Here is a 24729-nt window from a genome sequence, read left to right on the forward strand (position 1 = left end):
CAGAAGGAAGGAAATCCCCGTCCCCTCTGGCAAATTGCACCTTGCTTACAACCATGTTTTTAAAAACTCAGTAAAAATTTCTGTATAGGGAACCCCATAAAGTTTTTTTTTTTTTTTTTTTTTTACAGAACTGCTTTTGAAATTCCGATTATTATACAGATCTAAATTCAGTCATTCTGTTGGATAATATTTGTTCCTTAGTTTAAAATGGAAATGCATGGTCATTTTATTTATAAATATAAGCACACAAAAAAACAACTATGTGGTGTTACAGAGTTTTAGAACTAGACAAATCTCTTTGCATTAATAATGAAATAAAATACAGTGCAGTTTGTTCGGGATTTGAGCCCTTTTGTCATCTAAATTATTGAAACCTAATTTACTCTCTGAGAAATGCCCATAAGTTTTGTTGTCCAGCAGTGTGTGTGCGCACACGAGAGAGAAGTGCTCTTCATTCGTCTCATTCCTCAATAGAATAGTAAAAATAATCAGTGTCATTGCAACTAATTTATTTTCACTGACTACGAGATATGCCTATAATGGTCTTTTGGTGTATTTTTTGTTTGTTAGTTTCTTATCGCGCTGCTCCACCGAGAATAGGCTTGTTGCCCACCGACATCTACAAAATGAAATATAGGCTATATTGTGGTCATCTCTATTTTGAACTTTTTATTCTATTTTTCAGCTCTAAAAGTTTGTTCTATTCTGTTTAAAATTTACTTTTACATATTTCATTTTTGCTTTCATTTCTGTTGTAGCCTAATTAGGCTCTCTTTTTTGTTCTAAAAGCTTGTTCTATTCTGTTTTTTTTTTTTTTTTTCATTCTTGTTGAAATAATGAAAAAAGTTTTTTTTACAAGACCTTGTGCTGTGTTTTTTTAAATAAACAGAGACTGCAAACAGATATATATATATATATATATATATATATATATATATATATATTTTTTTTTTTTTTTTTTTTTTTTTTAGTCCACTGTTTGTTCAAATAATAGTCTATATGTATGTATCGTTTGTTTTAAATAACATTAACCAAATTTTCTTTTATTTTGCAAAATTTACTTTTGCGCCACCTGGCGGTCATTTTGCGAACGACTTTGAAATGTGACTGGTTTATTTTTGCCACGGTGGCTTTGCTAGCGCAGCGGTAATAGGCATTCTGGTTGACTACCAACTGTACTTGCCTGTCTGTTCCACTGCAAGCTCCAATGCTGGACAATGCCGGAGGTATGACTTGTGAAGGTTTTCTTTTCATGGGAGTCGATGTTGCATCAAGAAATCAAGAAATGAAGTGCTACATGACACAGTCGCATACTCATGTAATACATTATTTTACTGTACTGTAATTATTACATTTTGGGAATGTTGGCTCATCTGGACTAAAATACAAAATGTTAACTGCTTGTTGATTTGCGTAGCCTATAGTGACTGGACTATAAACACTTACACAGCTTAACTGTATTAAAATGAAGTGGACTGAATTGAAAGATAATTCCAGTGTTTGCATTTCTTAGATATATTTATTTCGGTTCAAGTGTACTACACAGTACATAGTCAGTAGAAAGAATTACATTTAGCAGCCACTCACAAAGACTCGCATACAGAAAAACAGTTCTCTGGTTTGTAAACATCAAGGTAATAAAGGCATGACTTTATTATGGCATGACCGATTAATATTCTCTGTGTAAAAAAGAGAATATTAATCTATACTGCTTCCCAATACGTTTTCTGTGAGTGTAACCCAATGGTTTAAACCAGTGCTTCTCAAACCTGTACTAGAGCCTTCAGGCCTTGCAGACTCCACTAAAAGGCACATATTTCATGGTCTCAGACTTCAGCTACACTGGTTGTTGAGTGTTCGAAGGCAGTAAATTTGTTGTGTCTCTGATGTCTGCTCAGTCGACCCAGTGCTTTGGTTGTTGGTGGATTCAGATTCTCTCCTAAGGCATAATGTTGGTGGAGTCAGGAAAACAACTCTAATTATACGAACAATATTCTGCAGGTGAAAGAAGCATGATTTAACAGTCTGACGTGCATAACGTGGGGTCAAACAAAACTCCCAGATTCCGCACTGTTTTTGAAGGCCTAATCTGAACACCATCAATATCAATAAAAATGTCATGTCCGGGTAAAGTCTTTGATTTGGGGCCAATTAACAGGATTTTTAGCTTTCCCAGCATATCAGACATCCATGTTTTAAGTTCCTGAAGGCAGGAGATAACAGAAGCGAGTGGACAAGCTGAGTTGGGGTTAATCATGAAATAAATTTGAATATCATCAGCATAACTATGAAAGTTGAGACCATGCCGTCTGATGATCTGGCCTAATGCAGCAAATAAATGAGAAATAGAAGATGACCAAGTACCGAACCTTGAGGTACACCATGAGAAATAGTGACAGTGCGGGATCGATTCTCACCTATCCTAACAAATTGCTGTCTATCCGATAGATATGAAGTCAACCACCGAAGAGCCGCACCAGTGATACCTATTGAAGACAGTCGAGAAAGAAGTGTAGTGTATCTTGTGTCATAGTAAGATGTAGTGTTGTTGCTGGAGCATTGGTGGGTAATTCACACACATCTATGCAATTCATGTCCACTTCATTGGGACTGAAGCAGTCACAGTAGTTACCCTTCCCTCGGCTGCAGAAGCAGGACAGCTCTCTGTGCCTAAACCGTCCAGGGGTAAGAGACACAATCTGGTGAATTTTCATTGTGCCCTTCACAACAGGCAGCTTCTCCGGTACAGCTTCATCATGTTTTAGGATGTCCTCTTCTGACACCCAAAAGTACTTGATTGCAGAGGCTGTGCTCTGTAAAGCTTCATAGAGCTCTTTTGGTGTCTGAATATCTGGTCCCATTTTCACCCTTTGATCAGCGCCACCCACGCCATCTGGTGCACCCTTACCATGGGCTTTCTCAGAGAAATTCCAGGTCACCTCCTTGAACCCCAAAATAAATGGTAGTGTGGTCAGGAGATAGAAGTTGCGCTTATTTCTATACTGGGTAACAGGCCCGTCACTCATGAAGTTGGTTTTAAGAGTGGGCTTCTGCTCCTTCAACTTCTTAAAATTGGCTCAATGTGTGCCCACACAGCTCTTTCATCATGACGTAGGCTGTCTGAAATAGTGGCATATGATTGACTCCCATCTGATGTGTAGACCACGCTAGTGTGAATTGTGGCCTGTTTACGACTTCCACCAAAATGGAAAGCTTTAATCTCGGTGTGGAGCTTGCAAGCATAAAGTTTTTCATTCAGTCTTTTTTGTAGGTCCTGCCATGTTCCACATTCTGTTTTTTTTCCACAAATTCCAGGAATTTGTTCATTCCTTCTTGCCGCAGGTGGTCTTGACCCTTTCCCACTGTAGCCATGTGGTGGCGGTGTTCTGTTCTTGAGGAGCTACAGTATTTCCACCTCTTTGTAACAGCACTTAACACAGACACGATACATACAATCCTTTCTTAGAGGATCACACACGATGGATGCCAACAACTCGGAAATCCTTGCCACTTTTACAAAGCCACTTTGAAATTGTTTCTCCACAAGCATCTGGACGTTTTCGTGGTCAATGCAGGCGCATGTGTTGCGATCACTTGTTTTAGGTTCCGTTATGTAAGAAGGGGACAAGCGCACAAACTGTCTGTATGACAGTGTGAGTTCCTTTTGTATTTCTTTATTGTATTGTCAATGTAACTCTTTCATTGGTTTTTGTAGGACTCTTCTTTGTACTTTCTCTTTTTTTCCTGGTAGAAGTCTACTATTTTCATCCCTACACAGGAAATGTGTAACCTGTGCTTTATTCTTAATTTAAAAGCATATCTATAATGTGTTTAATAATTGTAATTTCATACTTTAATTTCATACTTCAAGATTAAACATTTATAGCTGTATTTATAAATTGCTTATTAATGTTTATTAATGCTTTATAAATTATGAATTAACTGTTTACTAATGCTTAAATAATGATTAATAGCGTGCAGTTATTATAAAATGTTACCAAATGTGGAAATATTAATAAAAATGATTACATTATTCATGATTTGACCATTGACATTACAAAAGTTCAATTCAATGATAATTGAATGTCACTAATTGAATCATATGAAATCAAGATGAATGACTGCAAAAATACGGCAAAAAACATACAATTATGTAAATAATGTTAATGTTAATAATATAACTTATAATAACTATGCCTAAAAGTTTACAAATGTTAATTAAAAACTAGATTTTTATGCATATGTCATTCTGGATAACGGATGACATGTCCTGGCTAACAGAGGTTTTCTGACATGGTTGTTATCCAGGAATGACAAAACAAATATTTTTCTTTATAATCAGGCACTAACTTAACCTCCTATGGAAAACTACAACTTAGCTATCATCGCTTAAGGTAATCTTTTAAATCAAATAAATAGTTTTTTTAATATAAAAAACATTATAAATGTTTTGTTAGTGTTATCCAAAAGGACACATGATATTACTACAAAGTGCATCAGTGACCTAAAAGGTCAAAATATCAACATTTTAAAGGGATAGTTCACTTTAAAATGAAAATTCTGTCATCATATACTCACCCTCATGTTGTTTCAATCCTTTATGAATTTCTTTCTTCTGCTGAATAAAAAGGAAGATATTTAGAAGAATATCAGAGTAACCAGACAGTTTCTGGTCCCATTGACTCCCATAGTATGTTTTTTTTCCTTTACAAGATATAACAGCTAACAACTACACTGCATACACGAATGCAACTCAGCCATTACGCACGACTGAGGTCTATACATTTTGATGCCGAACGCATTTTCTGAGATGCGACGCGCTCTTGACAGGCGGAGGTTGAAGATGCGCTTGTCTTCTTCAAGGCACTTTCCACCATAGGGTCGGAGCAAATATTGCTTCATGGGAAAGGCCTCGTCTGCCATGATAACCTGGTTGACCTTCCCCAATTCAGGGTCCTTTCAGTTTTGGTTTTCAATCCAATCGAAATTTTAGATCGATTAAGGTGTAAGGCTTTTCACTTTGATTGAGCCGCCAATCCAATCACTAATGGATTATTTGGTTGCATGTAAATGTATTGTCTATCGAAGATAGTTCTTCACAAGTTTGAGACGCTCGTCATGATGCGGTGCCCTCTAGTGTTTGGAGCTCTGTTTACCCAACGCTTCCGCCGGCCGTGTGTGTGTGTGTGTGTGTGTATGTGTATGTGTGTGTGCGCGTCCATACCTTAGACATATTGCCAGTCTCCGTTCAGGATCAATTGGTTCACGGAAATTGGTAGTCTTCTTTTTAATACGTGGCTCCAGTATCGCTAACTTTGAATCTCTCGATAATTTCGCAGCTCCTTGATAAGGAGGTGAAATTCTCCTTCCTCTCTACGCAATCTCAGGGACCCAATATTTCCTCTTTCTTTTTCTCTTTTTAAGAAAAGAGAGAGCAACAAAATGATCCTCACTTCTTGAAGAAACCATTTTGTTTTTTTTTGCGTTTTTTTTTCCCTCGCAAAGGTTTAATAAACACGCATCAGACCAGTGTGCAAGGTTTCTGTGCGTGACGAATTTTTAGGATGACAATATGAAAAAACGCATACAAAAATTTCGGACTCACTGTGCAAGGACCTTAACTGTGAAATTATTACTATATAAAAATATTACAAACTCAGATGATTTTAATCGTGATTAATTACAGAAAAAATGAGGAGGAAATAGTAAGTGCTCCTCAGAGTTAAAGCTGCCCGTGACACAGCATGATTTATTAAGAAAATCCTGACGGAGTTGACGCAAGGTGAGCAAAGTGAACTTTGATTTGAACTTAGACCATTTTTTAATGGAAAATATAACTTAAGATTCAATTTTTGTATTCTTTGATATCTTAAAGATCTCTGCCTTTACATGTAACTCTGTATTTTTTAATTTGTTGAATTTTTAAACACTTTGTTTGGCAGTTTTACATTGTGACCTCATGCCGAGGACAGGTTAAATGTCCTGTTTCCTTGGACTGTCCAAACACAGTCCTTGAAATGTCCTTGCATTTGTTTCCAAGTATAGAGACTGTTTTTAAAATAATACTTAAAATTGTCACAAGACACATTAATCCCTTTAACATTTACATTAACGTTGTTTGAAAGACTATGTTTTAAGCATAAGATAACAAAATGTTCGAGTGCGTCACATATTTAACCTAATTTACTAATATATTTTGCTCAACTTGACAACTAGAATTATATCCTCTTGAATACCACAAAAAACTTTTTTTTCCCGTAAATGAAGTATTTAGATTGTTTAAAGCATAAGGAAAAAATAGAAAAATAACACTTTTGAAAAATGATATTGTATTCATGTTATGATAGGTCTGCAACATTTTAATTAAAAAAGAACAGAAAAAAGACATGAATAGATATGAAAAGGCAAAAACAAGGACAATTATTATTCTTAAATCACCAATCAATTTTAATATGCCAACCTTTGTATGAAAATGAGTCTCAACTATGTTATGAATGATGTAACAGAATGATTTGACATACCATTTTGCTTTATTTAAGTTAGAGTTCAAAATGAGCTTAGGGGGCATCCCTGTCGAGAACCTATGGCTATGTCAAACAATGAAGAACAAGTTCTACCTGTCAAAACCTTGGGTGTGGGGTTCGCATACAGCATCTTGCTTCAGTTTTTGGGTCCCATTGACTTCCATAGTAGGAAAAAAATATACTATGGAAGTCAACGGGACTTTAAAACTGTCTGGTTACTGATATTCTTCTAAATATCTTCCTTTCTGTTCAGCAGAAGAAAGAAATTCATACAGCTTTGAAACAACATGAGGGTGAGTATATGATGACAGAATTTTCATTTTAAAAGTGATCTTCTCCTTTAAGGGGGAAATAATGGAATTAACTGAAGGAAGAAAAGCAAAATGAAAGGTTTTTTAACCTCAATCAAAAAAACATGAGCACAAATTGAAAATGAAATTATAAACCAAGTACAAAGTAAAAATCCTCCATTGAAACATCCTCCATGATTAATAATAATTGGATACAGAGAGTATTATTAGAGAAAATACTCACAAAAAAAGGAATAGTCTCTGAAGTAGCCTAACGTTACCCATGTAATCGTCCCCAGGCACTACTCAGTAAAGTTTTGATTGTAGAATCGTTCAGCAGTCTCGGGGGAGTCGAAGTAGTGCTCCGAACCGTTGTATGAAACACGAAGCTTTGCCGGGTAAATCATGCCAAAACGAATACCGCGTTTATACAGTAGACCCTTGACGTTGTTGAACGAGGCTCTTTTTTTAGCCACCGAAGCGCAGAAGTCTTCATAGAATTTGATTCTATGACCCTTGTACAGAATCTCTTTCGTGGCCCTCGCCCACTTGAGCACAGCTTCCTTCTCAATATAACGGTGTTATGAGGTGAGAAAAGACCCAATAGCGGGTGACAGTGAATCAGTCTTTTAATAGAAAGTTAATGAGGTAGCCTCCAGCAGAGCAGTTCAACAGAAATCTTCTTTGTAGATAATAGACAACAGAAACAGCCAAGAATACGGCCAGTAATCGTAAACAGAAATAGTCCTCTTGCAAACTGTATTTAGACAGCGGGCAGCGGCGATGCAAGAACTCAGCAGGTGGCTAGCCTCAGGTCACAGAGATGGATGCATAGACGACACACAGCGGGGAACAGCAGCAGCACAGTCAAGCGTATCACTGGACACAGAGAGCTGGTTAGAGCATGAGTGGTCAAATACTTGCTGCTAGAAGAATTCCCCGACAGGACACAACAGGATACGACAGGACAGGAATTAGGTAGAGCGAGATAGTAACACAGTTCTTCATTCAACTGAAGTCAACGAACAATCCGACAAAGAGGCAGGACAAAGAGAGAGAAGAAGTAGCAAACGTAATCAGAGAGAAAAGGGGACAGGTGCGATGCACTTAGGGTAGAACAGGAGAAGATAGGAAACAGCTGGGACAAAGAGAGTGAGTGATTGATTGCGTGCGTAAAACAAGTGAGTGTAAAGAATGAAGTGACCAGAAGAGGGCGGAAAAGGATAGGAAAAGCCAGAATCATGACAGTACCCCCCCCTCAACGAGCGCCCCCTGGCGCTCCCAAGGAGGAAGACTGGCGAGAACGGAGGAAATCATCGATAAGCGAACGGTCCAGGACGTCCCGAGATGGAATCCAACTTCTCTCCTCCGGACCCTACCCCTCCCAGTCTACTAAATATTGGTAACCGCGACCACGACGGCGAACGTCCAGAAGCTTACGGACTCTATAAACCAGAGTCCCCTCGACTAAGACAGGAGGATGCGAAGGACAAGACGGGGCGCGAATAACGGGCTTAATGCATGAGACATGGAAGACCGGGTGGATGCGTCGGAGATAAGGAGGTAGCTTCAATTTGACTGAGACAGGACTGACAATCTTTGAAATTCAAAAAGGACCGATAAACCGAGGAGCCAGCTTCCGTGAAATGGATTGAAGTGGCAGATTCTGGGTGGATAGCCACACCTTTTGACCGCAAAGATAGCGGGGACTCTTGACACAACGCCTATTCGCTGCAACGCACATCCTAGTTCTAGAACCACAAAGAGCTGATCTAACCCTCTTCCAGGTTCGTTTGCAACGCTTAATGTAAGCTTGAACAGACGGAACGCACGAGTCTGGATCTTGGGAAGAGAATAAAGGCGGTTGATACCCAAGGCAACTCTGGAAAGGCGAGAGTCCGGTAGCGGAGGACGGTAGAGAATTATGGGCGTATTCAGCCCAGGGGAGCTGCTCGGACCAAGACGAGGGATTCTTAAAAGCTAGACTGCGCAGGATGCGGCCGACAATTTGGTTTGCGCGTTCGGCCTGACCATTGGTCTGGGGGTGGAACCCAGACGAGAGACTCGCGGAAGCTCTGATCTGACGACAAAATTCTTTCCAAAATTGAGAAGTGAATTGGAGACCCCTGTCTGAAACAATATCGGAGGGAAGATCATGGAGCTTAAAAACGTGGTCGACCATTATCTGCGCCGTTTCTTTGGCGGAGGGAAGTTTAGGAAGGGGGATGAAATGTGCGGCTTTAGAGAAGCGATCAACGACAGTAAGGATAACGGTATGACCCGCCGACGAGGGGAGCCCAGTAATAAAATCGAGAGCTATGTGTGACCACGGACGAGACGGAACAGGCAACGGTCTTAAAAGGCCAGTCGGAGGAGAATGACTGGACTTGGTTTGAGCGCAAACGGCGCATGCAGCAACAAAGCGACGAATATCCTTCTCACGGGACGGCCACCAAAAACGCTGCTTAACTAAAGCAAGGGTACCCCGAACACCGGGATGAGCTGCCAATTTGGAGGTATGAGCCCACTGAAGGACCGCGCGCCGAGCAGAGAAAGGAACGAAAAGTAAGTGTTTAGGGCAGCCTCGCAGCGGAACGGAGCGAGCGAGCGCACGTTTGACGAGTCTCTCTATTCCCCAAATCGTCACCCCAACCACCTGTGCAGGAGGAATAATAACCTCCTGGGTTGGAGTGATCTCAGAGGAATCGAAAAGACGAGAGAGCGCGTCGGGTTTTACATTCTTAGACCCTGGACGATACAAAATAGTAAACTCGAACCGGGCGAAGAAAAGAGCCCAACGAGCCTGACGCGCGTTCAGACGCTTAGCGGAACAAATGTATTCGAGATTACGATGATCGGTCCATACAATGAAAGGAACCGATGCTCCCTCTAACCAGTGACGCCACTCCTCCAAAGCCAAACGAATGGCGAGTAACTCGCGGTCACCGACGTCGTAATTGCGCTCTGAAGGCGAAAGACGGTGAGAAAAATAGGCACAAGGGTGTACCTTGTCATCAAGAAATGAGCGTTGGGAAAGAATGGCCCCAACGCCCACTTCTGATGCATCGACCTCGACAATAAACTGGTTAGAAATGTTGGGAGTAATTAAAATGGGAGCTGTAGAGAAAAGACTCTTAAGACGCTCGAAAGCGCTCTGAGCGGAATCGGTCCAGACAAAACGAGACTTGGATGACGTAAGCGCGGTTAACGGTGCTGCCACTTGACTAAAATTTCGAATGAACCTGCGATAAAAGTTAGCAAAACCAAGGAATCTCTGAAGGGCTGTGCGTGAATCAGGAACTGGCCAATCTGTGACCGCTTGGACCTTTACAGGGTCGATACTAACTCCCTCCGCCGAAATAACGGAACCGAGAAAAACTACCGACTGTGTGTGAAAAGAGCATTTCTCCGCCTTGACAAAGAGACGGTTCTCTAACAGGCGCTGAAGAACGCGTCGAACGTGCTGTACATGAACCTGAAGCGAGGGCGAAAAGATCAGAATGTCGTCTAGGTAAACAAAGACAAAGATATTGAGCATATCGCGAAGGACGTCATTAATAAGTGCTTGAAAGACAGCGGGAGCGTTTACGAGCCCGAAAGGAAGAACCCGGTATTCAAAGTGCCCGAGAGGAGTATTGAACGCGGTCTTCCACTCGTCACCCTACTTTATGCGTATCAAATGGTAGGCATTGCACAAGTCTAATTTTGTGAAAAACTTAGCTCCCTGCAAGATCTCAAAAGCAGATGACATAAGCGGTAAAGGATATCTATTCTTTACCGTAATGTCATTGAGCCCTCGATAATCTATACAGGGACGCAAGGAACCATCCTTCTTCTTCACAAAAAAGAAACCCGCGCCGGCAGGGGAGGAAGAGGGAACTATGGTACCCGCATCTAGAGCCTCAGAGAGGTAATTCTCGAGAGCCTTACGCTCAGGAATCGACAAAGAATATAATCTACCGCGTGGTGGTGTAGTACCGGGAAGAAGATCGATACAACAATCGTAAGGACGATGAGGAGGGAGAGAAATGGCCCATGAACGGCTGAAAACCGCTCGCAGATCGTGATACGTCTCCGGCACTCCAGACAAATTTCCTGGCTCCTCCTGAAACACAGAGACAGATGAAACAGGAGGTATGGCAGAGACAAGACATTTAACATGACACGACAGATTCCATGACAGGATGGTTCCCTTAGACCAGTCAATATGGGGATTATGCAAATTTAACCAAGGATGTCCTAGCACTATGGGAGAAAAAGGGGAACGGAAAATTAAAAAAGAAATAGTCTCGCGATGATTGCCTGAGACCGTGAGAGACACAGGAACAGTCTCACGGTAGATCTTGGGCAGGGAACTACCATCTAGGGCAAAAAGGGGAGTGGCCTCTTTCAGTTCATTGAGAGGAATACCTTGCTCACGGGCCCACGTCTCGTCAATGAAATTCCCCTCGGCCCCAGAGTCAATCATGGCGTTGGTAGTAGAGTTGAGCCGGATACTCGGCTGAAACGAGTATCCGGTATGGATAAAGCACTTTTGTCGAGTACGAGTATTATACGAGTAATACGAGTCAATATCTGTGCTCGGATTGGAAAAAAAAAAAGAAAGTTATGTTGAGATTAGGGCTGGGCGATATATCGATATAAAGAATATATATATATATATATATATATATATATATATATATTATTATTTTATTTTTTTTTTTTTTTTAAATGCGATATGGAATTAGACCATATCGCATATCGATATAGTTCAAATTTGCGCTGTGATCCTTGCTCCAGAGCTCTCTGCACTGCTCCCCGCCCCTCCTTTTCCACTTTGCGTGCGTGTTTAGAGCATGTTATGTTATAACATGAAATAAAGTCTTTCACCTCACCTCAGAAAAACGGACTTTCTTGTCCTGTCAGCCGTTATACTGTAGTCGTAGCGCACACTCAATTGCACGCGCAAATGCGGCAGCGCGCGCTGTGTATCGCCTCACTGTATATAAAGTGCAAAAGAAACTACGAGCATGCAACGCCGTTACGTTGTAAATTACACGAAATAAAAGTAATGTAGGTATGATTTTCATTCTATTCACCAGGAGCAGTTTCCATGTTTCATTAACAGTTCTTGTTAGTAGGCTATTGTGTATTCACCATGGTAACTGTCATTTCCATATTAACCCCAAAATGCCACTATTTTTCTTTGTGTTATTTTTTATATTTTTAAATGACTGTGGTGGCTCATACCAATATTGTATTAACAAAAACTTGTTTGGGACTGCTATTTAATACCTTTAGCATAGGCCTAATGTTTATTTATTAGTACTAGTCTTTACTATTAGTCATATTCTTACAATTTATGTTAAGTAAAGGGGGACAGTACTTGTGTGTGTGTTAACAAATTTTGAAAAAAATAAAACATGAAAAATAAAAAATATTGGGATATATATATCATATATCGAAATTCAGCCTAAATATATCGGGATATGACTTTTGGTCCATATCACCCAGCCCTAGTTGAGATGAAAACTCTTGTTCATTACATTTTACTTCATAATTGCAACAGCATGTGTTGTATTTATTGTTGCAAAACTTGTTCTGTAGTTCGTTTGTTATCGTGATCAAAACCATTGATCTGAAGCTCAATGCTGATGCTGTCATGTAAATAGTTTTCTAATCAGCAATAAATATAACAATTTCTGATCAACCCATATCAATTGCATGCTTAAAATAACATACTGGTTAAAGCCCCGCCCATTTTAAGACAACCCGACCCACTTCCGGGTTAGATCCCGCCCACTTCCGGGTTAGGCTCCGCCCAGTCCAAGTACAGATACAGATACAGATAATTCATATGGTTAACAGATACAGATACAGATAATGCTGTACTCGCTCATCCCTAGTTGGTAGAGACAGAGAAACCTTGCCAATGCAGATGAACAGGAATGGTAGTGTTGGCTTGATGAGAAGGGGCCTGAGAAGTAGCGCTCGCCAGTATCCCTCCTATTACTGGCGAGCGTTGGCTTTTACTTGACACGTCGACACAAAGTGCTTGTCGGAGCCACAGTAGAGACAGAGCCGGTTCATAATTCGTCGTTCTCGTTCCTTCGAGGAGATTTGTAAGCCCCCCAGCTGCATGGGCTCCGCGACAGAAGATGAAAGAGAAGAGGCTGGGGGCGGAGAGAAAGAAACGGTCTCGGTACCTCTGGCTCGTCGTCGCAAGTCGAAGCGCTTCTCCACTCTGATGGCAAGGTCGATGAGTGGATTGAGACGACTGGGAATCTCCCTGGCGAGGATCTCGTCCCTGATCTCGGTGTTGAGACCCTCCAGGAAGCGGGCCACCAACGCCGGCTCGTTCCAGCCGCAAGTCGTGGCAAGAGTGCGAAACTCAATTGAGAAATCAGTGGCTGAACGCCTCCCTTGACGAAGAGAAGAGAGCAAGCGGGAAGCCTCTGGTCCATGAGCGGAGCGATCGAAGACACGAATCATCTCCTCCTTGAACAAGGAAAAAGGATCCAGGAAATCCGCCTCAGCATCCCAGCTGGCCGCTCCCCACTGACGAGCCCGTCCAGTAAGGAGGGAGATCACAAATGCGACCTTGGCGCGGTCCCTGGCGTAAGTAGATGGTTGAAGAGAAAAGATTACTTCACACTGTGTCAAGAATGAACGACACTGTGTTGGCTCACCCGAGTAACACGGTGGATTATTTATTCTAGGCTCTGGAGACGAGGGCAGCAGAGAAGATGAAGATGAAGGGTTCTTGACGAAGATGATGAAGTTGCGCGGTCAGATCAGACACCTGCGCAGCCAGGGACTCCACCACGCGTCTTGTGGCGACCAGCTCCTCTTCATGCCTGCCCAGTAAAGCACCTTGACGCTCGACAGCAACTTGAAAAGGAGTCTCACTCGCTGGGTCCATCTTGGTCGGATTGTACTGTTATGAGGTGAGAAAAGACCCAATAGCGAGTGACAGTGAATCAGTCTTTTAATAGAAAGTTAATGAGGTAGCCTCCAGCAGAGCAGTTCAACAGAAATCTTCTTTGTAGATAATAGACAACAGAAACAGCCAAGAATACGGCCAGTAATCGTAAACAGAAATAGTCCTCTTGCAAACTGTATTTAGACAGCGGGCAGCGGCGATGCAAGAACTCAGCAGGTGGCTAGCCTCAGGTCACAGAGATGGATGCATAGACGACACACAGCGGGGAACAGCAGCAGCACAGTCAAGCGTATCACTGGACACAGAGAGCTGGTTAGAGCATGAGTGGTCAAATACTTGCTGCTAGAAGAATTCCCCGACAGGACACAACAGGATACGACAGGACAGGAATTAGGTAGAGCGAGATAGTAACACAGTTCTTCATTCAACTGAAGTCAACGAACAATCCGACAAAGAGGCAGGACAAAGAGAGAGAAGAAGTAGCAAACGTAATCAGAGAGAAAAGGGGACAGGTGCGATGCACTTAGGGTAGAACAGGAGAAGATAGGAAACAGCTGGGACAAAGAGAGTGAGTGATTGATTGCGTGCGTAAAACAAGTGAGTGTAAAGAATGAAGTGACCAGAAGAGGGCGGAAAAGGATAGGAAAAGCCAGAATCATGACAAACGGTGAAATCACACTATAACAGGACGTGGATTTTGGCCTTGGCGAGGTTTAGGTCTCAGGCTCCGATGGGCTCTGTCAAGCTCCGGTGAAGCAGAAAGGACATCGCCGAGAACTTCTGAAAAAAAGTCCGTCATAAACTGCCTAGGCTCCTTTCCTTCAATATCCTCCGGGAGGCCAACCACTCGGATATTCTGACGTTTAGACCGCGAGACAAGGTCCTCAATGTTAGCTCTTAAAGCGCCGTTCTCCTCCGTTACCGACGTCACCTTCGACTGAAGATTCGAGACCTCCTGTTCAAGATGGGTTATCCTGTCACTGTGATCGGAGAGACTGGTCTCCATGTGAGTGATAGAGGCCTGGGTAGCCAGTGTAGACCCAATATCGGAAATAGACGAACGAAAGGACTCAAGTGATGAATTCAGCAGCGCAGTAAGTTCACCAGTTATATTTTTCCTTAGTTTCTCGAGTTCATTAACCAACTTGTTGGTCATTAGCGGGGTTAGAGCGTCATCTGCCATGTTGCCGCTGTCAGGGCCAAGATGAGAAGCCTTGGACTGGGCATTGATTTTACCGCCAGCTCGCGCACCTTTGCTCATTAGGAACAGATTACCGGATCCAAAATTGACCCGTTTAAAGTAAATTGATCAAAAATAAAGTAAAATGATCACAAATAAAGTGTTATGGAAAAGAAATACGGAAATTATATCAGAGCACTGACACCACGCGTCTCTCCACTACATGGCAAAACCGGAAGTCCCCATGGTGCGTAATTTTAAACACCTTTATGGTTCTTAAATATAAACACCTTCTACCTTATTAAAATTTTTCTCAGGTTAGGTAAAGTAAGTCAAATTCGTTCTAAACAATAAGTATATGAATTTCCATACTTACAATCTAGTCGAAAGACTGCTCCATGGTTTAGTTCAGCTCAATTCTTTATACAGCAGAGACTTACAGCAGGCTGGTTCTTTTTGTATTTATTATAACTAATTTTATTATTTCAAAATCAATTAGTTTACATACAAAATGACAAAATAAAATAAAATAAAAAAGCATAAAATGAGCAGTTCACAAGCTTCAACTGCAGGTGGCAGGCTAGGATACTCGAACTGAGGAGAGGCTGTCCGAGTATTTACAGCATCTGACGTTGACATATTACACTGTACTTTTTATAGTTCATATCACACCCCCTTATCACATATTCAATCTCTTATAGACAATTTATCCAATCCAAAATCTTTATCTATTGTTAACTCTTTCAGCCTTGCGCTCCTTTGTTCTTCTCCTCCTGGCTCGGATCCTTTGTCGTCTTCTACGCTTGGTCTGGAACACAACAACTTGGTAATACTTGCATTTCTACTTTGCTTAAATACATACTTTCTACTACATAGTGTTATTACTACCTATTGTAGGCTATTCTTTCATTTGATTAAATGCTTAAACATCGAATACAGTATAGTCATTTCTTTCTGGCATTATCATAATAAAAACCTTTATAAACCAAGTTACAGTGTTTTTTTTATAAACCAGTTTCATAATAAAAACCTTTATAAAACAAGTTGCAGTGTTTTTCTTACACAACACTCTCACTTACAAGGTTACAATTGTGGTTAATACCATATATAAGCCTATACATATTTAATCATAACAGAATAAATTGCATACACTCACACTTACAAGGTTACAATTGTGGTTAATATCACATATAAGCCTATACATATAAGGCATTAATCACAACAGAATAAATTGCATGTTCACTTAACAGTGTATTGTGTAAAACTGCACAAAAGAGGAAACACAATGGCATTACAATGAACTACACTATATGAACAAATGTGATCAATAACTCATGGCAAAATATTCTTACATTAAGTTCAGCAGTTTTCACCTTCACAAGTCAAAGCAATTGATCACTACTCAATATTTAACAGCTGAAATTACTCTACCAGCCATTTGGATTATAGGCATACTTAATTTAATGCAGCAAAAAAAATATTTTACAGTGTAGCAAGATAATTTAAAGCTCATTTACCAGTAATGAAGGTGTTGCTGCTACTGGTCCCTGGCTGTTGGTCTGAGGAAGAGCTGCCCCCAGGGATGCCCTCCACAATGGGTCGCTTCACATTTAACCCCAGGGCCAGCTCTTCTGCTGGGGTATAATGTGGGGGAGCAGGACCACCACCCGTTTTTTTTTTTCAGCTCAGCCTTTTTCTTGATTGCAGTTATAAACAGACAAACACATCATTTAACTGTGTTTTTCTTTTGTAAAAGAGACAAAGAACAGTAGAAGTAGAAAAGATGACCATTCTGAACAATATTCATGTACTTCACTTTTACTTATTCCCATGTTCTAGCATTAAATTTGCTACTTTTTGCCAGCCCTCTCTCCTGGCTTTTGCACACTTTTAAGGTTTCATATTCTGCATAACCTTCAAGCAATAACTCTTGCTCTGCTGCGGAGAAAAACTGTGCGCGCTCTTTGGCCATGGTGAGCAGTCAATAGCAGCGTTGCTGAGCAATGTTTCTATTATCGATACATATCCAAAGCATTTTAAACCAGCGCATGAACGTGCAATTATCTCAGATAACTCAATCCAGCTATACTAATCATAACTGGCAGGTGTGTTCGAAGAACCTAATTAGCCGGATCATGATTAGGCGGATGATATCATCTTGGATGTCTCATTTGATCTCGGATGTTTTAAGCAACATACGAAGAACGGGCCCCAGTAATGCATTTATCCCTTTATTTGTCACAGTTCCAATGCCAAAACACATTATAATCCACAAGTTAGCATGTCCACATACGATCCTGACAAGGTCAACATTTTTTGCTTTCCTCATTAGTTGCACCTGACTTCACTTGCTCTCTGCCTCCCTATATACCTATTAAACCCACACTCCACCCAGTGTCCAACAGTGGAACTATAACAAATTATAAATAGAGCATAATGGCTCTTACACACACACTGTATACCTCGAGGTTATATTGTAATATAATACTATAATACAGTGGTTCTCAACTCTAGTCCTCGGGACCCTCTGCTCTGCACATTTTGTATGTCTCCCTTATTTAACACACCTGAATCAGATCATCAGCTCTTTAAGAGAGACTCCATGAACTGAACTGAGTGTGTCAGATAAGAGAGACATACAAAATGTGCAGAGCAACGGGTCCCGAGGACTGGAGTTGAGAACCACTGCTATAATATATTGTGTAGGCAATTAGCTTACTTCGCTGTAAATAGAAAAGCCTGACAATATCACTGCTAAATACCTTTAAGTATTGTGGTTTTCCACCATGTTTCTCACTGACATGCACACAACTCATACAGATCGAGGCTTAAAGAAAATCCTGAGCTTCCCACTCGTATTTACAACATTGTGGTGGCATTTATGTGTGTTCAACTCATAAATACGATCTTTACGACCTGACTTGAACGCACCAATAGTCACCATTGTATATTTGGTCTAAAACACAACTGCTCTGCAAATGTGAGTGAATTTTCTGTCATCTTTGCAGGACTGTGATTTGAAGAGTGTGCAAAGTAACATATTTTAGCAACAGTGTGAAAGTGAATAGTACGTAACAGGCACAATACCGGTACAACAACACAAAATCTATTGGTACAATTTGCGTCACATAACTAAACTTCATCCTCATCTTTTTCAAAGAAAGAGAAAAGAGAAAAAGATGTCTTTAGACTAAAACGTATTAGTGTGGACAAGGCCTGAATCACTGGAAGAACCCGTGTGTAGAAAGCATAGAACCCAGTGGCAGGACCACAGCTCTGTCTACTTTTTAATATTCATATTTAGGATCAGAACTTTCACTATTGTGGGGGAAAATCTGCAGGATTGTGATTCATGGAAGAGTCGCTCACCAGAGGTACCTGCAAGAAAAACAGGTATGCCATCAGCTTTAATGCTTATTTATTGATAGTTCTAATCAATTCTTGCACATAATACTTTATATGTTTTGGGTATTTTAACCAGTGGAGATAAACTCTGTTATTGATATAAACTCTGTTACCATCAATGTCAGCTCTGTTTGTTTAAGGTTTTGCTTTAAAAATGATAATGAATCATTGTTAACAAATTGATTAGACAAGTATTCTTACTACATGACATTTTAAAGGATTTCATTCATTTTTAAAGCTATGTTTAGAGAAATTGCACACCATCTTGGCAACTTTTAATTTATTTCATTTCAATTAATATATTGATATTTTTACTCCAAAACAAAAAGTATCTTGTTTTATTAGGTTTAAAGTTGAATTAATGGATGAGGAGACAAAAGTTCTCTTAAGAAAGACAGGGTTTTGAATTGTTACATTTGTTAATTGTATGTTTTTGACCCAATTTGTCTATAACAGAGTTGACAGATGTTTCTGTTAGTACATTGATTTTCAGAATCAATATTTTAAATCTTACAAGCTTAAGACTAGCAAATATCGAAAATATTAAATTTAAAGCGTGTTCTATGAAAATAAAAAAGTTTAACAGAAAAAAAAAAAAAATCCTATTTTTTGTTTTCTTTCTCTACTTGAAAAATACCCGCAATTCTTGTATGGGTCATATGTATAAAATCAACACAAATCCAAATAATGGATCATGGATTTTTTACAACCATTTTACACAAAGTCCCATTAGACTGGTGCTACAAGCTTGGTGCTTATGCTGTGGAAAAACAACTTGGTGAACATACAGCACCTTTGGAAAAATGCACATGTAATTCTTATTGCACAACTTCTTACTGTAGTATAAATTCAATAACATTTGCAGAGAGTTCTAGTATTACAGGTTTATAGACAACACTATTTCAAATGGAAAAAGTAAAAGACAAAAATCCTGCTAAAATGTTTTGGTGTGGAAAACCTACCCGTCTTTCTGTCAATATGCAATGACCTAGCAACCACCTAGAAAACCTTAGCAACTACTTCGCAACCATAGCGGCCACTCAGCTTCTATTCTAGCCCTGAATGCATCACTCACCTGTGGAGAACAGCAGCAGGCGTTGGCTTTACAGGCAAATGCTGACAGAACGATGGAGATGATAAACTCAAGGAAAGTCGATCCCAAGGACACACAAATGACAAAAAAGATGGGGTTTACCTGAATAAAAACACTCATCATTAGCACAAATATCAATAAAATAAATGATAGTTACTCACTCGTACGCTGGCTGCAAGTGCAGAATGTACAATCATTAAGGTTGAAATCATAATATAACAAATCAAACTTAATATATAACGTCAGTGCCTTCTTGCATGGTAAACAGGGCTTGACATTAACTTTTTTGCTCACTAGACACTGTGTCAAGTGGTTTTCAGAAGTTACAAGTCACTCAGCATTTTCACAGGCTACAATTTTTTACCACTACCATGGGGAAAAACTTCTCAGGTTACGTATGTAACCCTGGTTCCCTGAAGAGGGAAGTGAAGCATGTGTGAAATCAAGATCCAAGTTATAAAATCTGACAAACATGTGCGGAGTAGGCGTAAACACATCCTGAATATTGATGGCTTTCACACCTGAGAAAGACAAAGACCCTCCCCCTAATGGCCCTATTTTAGGAGCTATCAGGCCCTGTCATTCTGAGCAACCTTGCACAAAGAATGAGAAGATTTAAAAAATAATGTTTTTTTGATTGTTTGGATTTATTTACAACACAACATAATCCAAAGATACACAACAAATGACAAAAAAGCACATTATTGAAAACAATGATCCAAAGACAGAGACCTTTGTGCCATTCCTAAAAACATTGTACATACCTGTCATTTCCAAGGTGTTTGATTTTCACTTTACCATGTTCATCTACAGAGACTCATGTGAATGTCAGCAGGACTCATCAGGGGGGCATCTGGTCCCTGTAAAAACAAAAACAAAACAAAAACTGTAAACATGCTGATATCAAGAGAAACTATAGGGCTGCACGATTTGGGGAATAGATTTTAGATTTTTCTGGTTAAAAATTGCTTTTTTAAATTCACAGAATACACACACACACACACACACAAATAACAATATAATGAACAGGTTTGTTGTGCCTTGTAGACATAGGCTACGTGCAGTGCTGCATAAAATAATAGTAACAATAACCTATAGCAGCCTATAAATCTTTCAAAAGCAACATTTCAGAGTAACAGCTACGCTAGATAAAAATATATTGATTATCATATGTTACTTCAAATGTTTCCATTCGTTATGATGATATGAAATGAGATTAGAGTAAAAACATGAAACCTAATGTTTGGCGTGTTTTGCTTTTCAAACACACACAGCGCGTTTTGAATATGAAACATTCAAACGCCCAGCGCCTCCAAAATATGATACATTCAAATCCACAGCGCCTTCAAAATATGAAACATTATGGTTACCATATTATACATATCTACGTTTGAACAGATATCCACAAATACAGTATTTAACAGTAAACACGGGTCTAAATATTATAATATTCACCATATATCTAGCAACAGTTCAACTGCAATGTGAAGTTTATGCAACAATAACATTAACTAATAATTAAGAATTGCTTACCTTACATCTTTCTTGTCTTCAAATCGCGTTCTTCTTCTTCTGAGGTAAATCCAATGTAAGCTCACGGCGTGTCTTCCGAAACTCGACGAAAAGCAGAGACTTGTGAAGTTTTTTGGTGCTTTGTTTTTGAGGTAATGAGCGCGTTCGCGTTCCATGTAATAATAATAATAATGTTTAATTTATATAGCGCCTTTCCCAAGCTCAAGGACGCTTCACAATGACAGTAAATAAGCAGTTTACAAATAAACAGACAATGGACATTTGCCCAGTCCAAGTAATGGACGATTGCAGTTGCAAATCGCATTACATTTGCAATACAAACATAAAAACAGAGGCAACAAACATTAATCACAGACAGCATGGTGGACAGTTGAAGTAAAGATGCAATAGATTATTGGTACCTAAGTTAACATTGTGACTGTGTTATGTCAAATTAACATTTTCATGACTGATAATACTGATTAAACAAATGGGTTTTGAGTTTATGCTTAAATTCATGCAACGTGGTTGTTGTCCTTAGAGCCAACGGAAGAGAGTTCCATAGCTTAGGGGCTATAACAGAGAAAGACCTGCTACCCATAGACGACAGACGAAATCTCCGCTCACAGAGGAGTTCACAGCCAGAAGATCGGAGAGTTCGAGGGGGAATATAAGGAGAAAGTAAGTCAGAGAGATAGGCTGGAGCAAGACCATTGAGTGACTTAAAGGTAAGCAGAATAATTTTATAAGTGATTCGGGATGACACGGGTAGCCAGTGCAGTTTAAACAGAATTGGAGTGATATGGGCAGTTTTTTTAGTGTAAGTTAGTAGTCTTGCGGCAGAGTTTTGAATATATTGCAAACGTGAGATAGTGTGCTGGTAGTCCAGAAAAAAGAACATTACAGTAGTCGAGGCGAGATGTGATGAACGCGTGTACTAGTGCTTCAGCGTCTTTTGGGCTGACATAGGGACGGAGTTTGGCAATACGGCGCAGATGAAAAAAGGACGCTTTACAAAGTTGACTAGTGTAAGCGTCGAACGTCAGTGCAGGGTCAAGAATGATACCCACATTTTTGACAGTGGTAGATGGAATTATTGATGTAGCTTCAAGGTCAAGTCTGGGAATGCTACTTAAATTTTTTGTTAGAGATGGGGGGCCAGTGATTAACATTTCTGTTTTAGTCAGATTCAGACAGAAAATTGGAGTTGAGCCAGTTCTTTAATTCATTAATACATGATGATAGTGATGTGGTCTGGTGAATAGAATTCGGTCGGCAAGCAGTATATATCTGAATATCGTCGGCGTAGCAGTGGTATTGAAAACCGTGGCGGCGAATGATTTGTCCGAGAGGCAAAATGTAAATAATAAATAGTAACGGGCCAAGAACTGATCCCTGTGGAACACCTTGTTTGAGAGTGACAGTGGGAGATTTGTAATTGTGCATAGTGATGTAGTATTTCCTATCTGTCAGATAGGAGGAAAACCAGGATAACGCGGCTCCTGAGATACCAATCTCTGAGAGGCGCATGAGTAGGACTTTATGGCAGACAGTATCGAAAGCTGAGCTGAGGTCGAGTAGTAAAAGTAAGGAAAGGTTTCCCGAGTCACCAAAGAGTAAGAGGTCATTGATAACCCTTGCTAATGCAGTTTCAGTACTGTGGTTTTGGCGAAAACCAGACTGAAATAAATCAAAACTGTTGTTGAGAGATAGATATGACTGCAATTGAGTGGCAACAACCTTTTCCATGATTTTTGAGACATACGGTAGATTAGGCGATAGTTAGCGTAGTCAGTTGGTTCCAGATTTGTTTTTTTAAGAATAGGTTTAACTGCGGCTGTCTTTAGTGAGACTGGAACAGAGGCAGAGAGAAGAGACATGTTTACAAGATGTGAGATAGGTGCAGAAATGAGGTATAGTGTTTCAGAAGGGTTGTAGGTGCAGGATCCAGCCGGCAAGAAGAAGAATTGGATTTCTGTATAATTTCACTAATCAAGATAGGGTTGGTCAACATAAAGTTATTAAGTGTTTGTATCTGAGCTTGCTCACAACTAGAAGTGGTCGGTTCATCACTAAAAGTCCCACGTAAAGCATCCAGCTTTCCCTGAAAGTGTTGCAGAAAAGAACAGCACAAGTCGTCAGATTCTTGTAGACAGGCATAGTACGCGGGTGCCTGAACAAGCTTATTTACAATGCTAAATAGTGTTTTAGGCCTGTTGTTTGCATTATTGATGATTTTAGCGATATAGGAAGAGTGAGCTGTATTTAAGGCAGTTTTGTAAAGCTTGATATGGTCCGAAAATGCTTGAGAGTGTACAGTTAGATTGGTTTTCCGATAAAGACGTTCCAGCTGTCGGCCTCTTGCTTTCATAGCACGTAGCTCAGCATTAAACCACGACGAAGAGTGGGACAAGGGAACAGACCTAGTCCTAATTGGAGTTAGGACTAGGAGACTAGGAGAAAACCCATGTGGAGATTGGCATGTGAATCTCTTTTGTGCGTGTGGGCGTGGTCAAATTAAAAATAATGAGCAAGCGTTTGAGAAGCTGGACATCTTGTTGGTTTTACACAAACTACTTAAACAGAGAATATTTGTTTTCAGTTTGAATTTGATCATTTAAAAGTACACACTTAAATGTTTATAAAGGTATATGGCTCATAAATGTGTGACAAGCATTCGCTGAGTTTTGTTTCAGTTTATAGACGTGCTCAAGAAAAAAAAAGTTCAGCGAGACGGAGAGGCAGAAAGCACACCCTGTTTATTTTCTTTATTTTACAAAAGCATAATGTTTTGATTTGATTGTAAGTGGACACATACAAAAGTAGACATATCACGGATTCTTTTTTCATATTTCTTTTTTCTGTATGACCACAAATGATTAATTTAAGTTTATTGTGCTACTATGTGAAGAAAATCCAGCAAAACGCGCCGGCGCGTTTGCCGACCTCAGAGGGTTAAGGTGGATGGCGATAACCCGCCATAGAAACGCTCTTGCAAATAATCCAGCACTGACTGGTCGACTTCCGGAAGGCAGATGGAGTAGACGTGTTTTTCCCGCTTTTACTGTTTCGTTTGAGCCAATCTGTACGTTTATTTCAGTTTTAAACGGTTCACACGGATGAAATTTATAACCCTTCGTTAACATGACCTCCAAATCGAGCAAGCAAAGCAGAAAAGAAACCAAAACGGACCTCGCTGACGGCGATTCCGGCGAGCTCAATATGGCGGGGATTGCTAAACTGTTGGATGAACATTGCCAGGCCCTCTTGTCTGAATTTAAGTCGTCCATATCCTCACTCGAGGCCAAGATAGACTGCGTTCAATCAGCGGTATCTGACCATTCCTACAAGATTGCTTCTCTTGAGTCCAGGGCTAATGCTCTGGATGAACGCGTACTCGCGCTGGAAGCGACTGGTACCACACTGTCTGACAGCAACGCTAAGCTGCTAGCTAAAGTTTCGGATCTTGAATCTCGCAGCCGCCGTAATAACATCCGCATAGTTGGTCTACCGGAATCGATTGAGGGACCCCGTCCTTCTGCCTACTTTTCTCAGCTCTTGTTTGACGTCATGGGAGAGGATGTTTTGCCTTCTCCACCGGAGATCGATCGTCAACAAAACCGCGGCTGGAGAAAAGCCGCACGCTGTCATCATCTGGATTCACCACTATCAGCAAAAAGAGCAGATTATCCGCGAAGCTCGAGTTAAAAGAGGCAAGTTGATGTTCCAAGGTAACCCCATCGCTATATACGAGGACTATGCGCCCGAAATGATGGCACAACGGTCTAAATATTGGCGGG

Source organism: Scardinius erythrophthalmus (genome assembly GCF_964197995.2).
Source record: "Scardinius erythrophthalmus genome assembly, chromosome: 4".
Lineage (NCBI taxonomy): Eukaryota > Metazoa > Chordata > Actinopteri > Cypriniformes > Leuciscidae > Scardinius > Scardinius erythrophthalmus.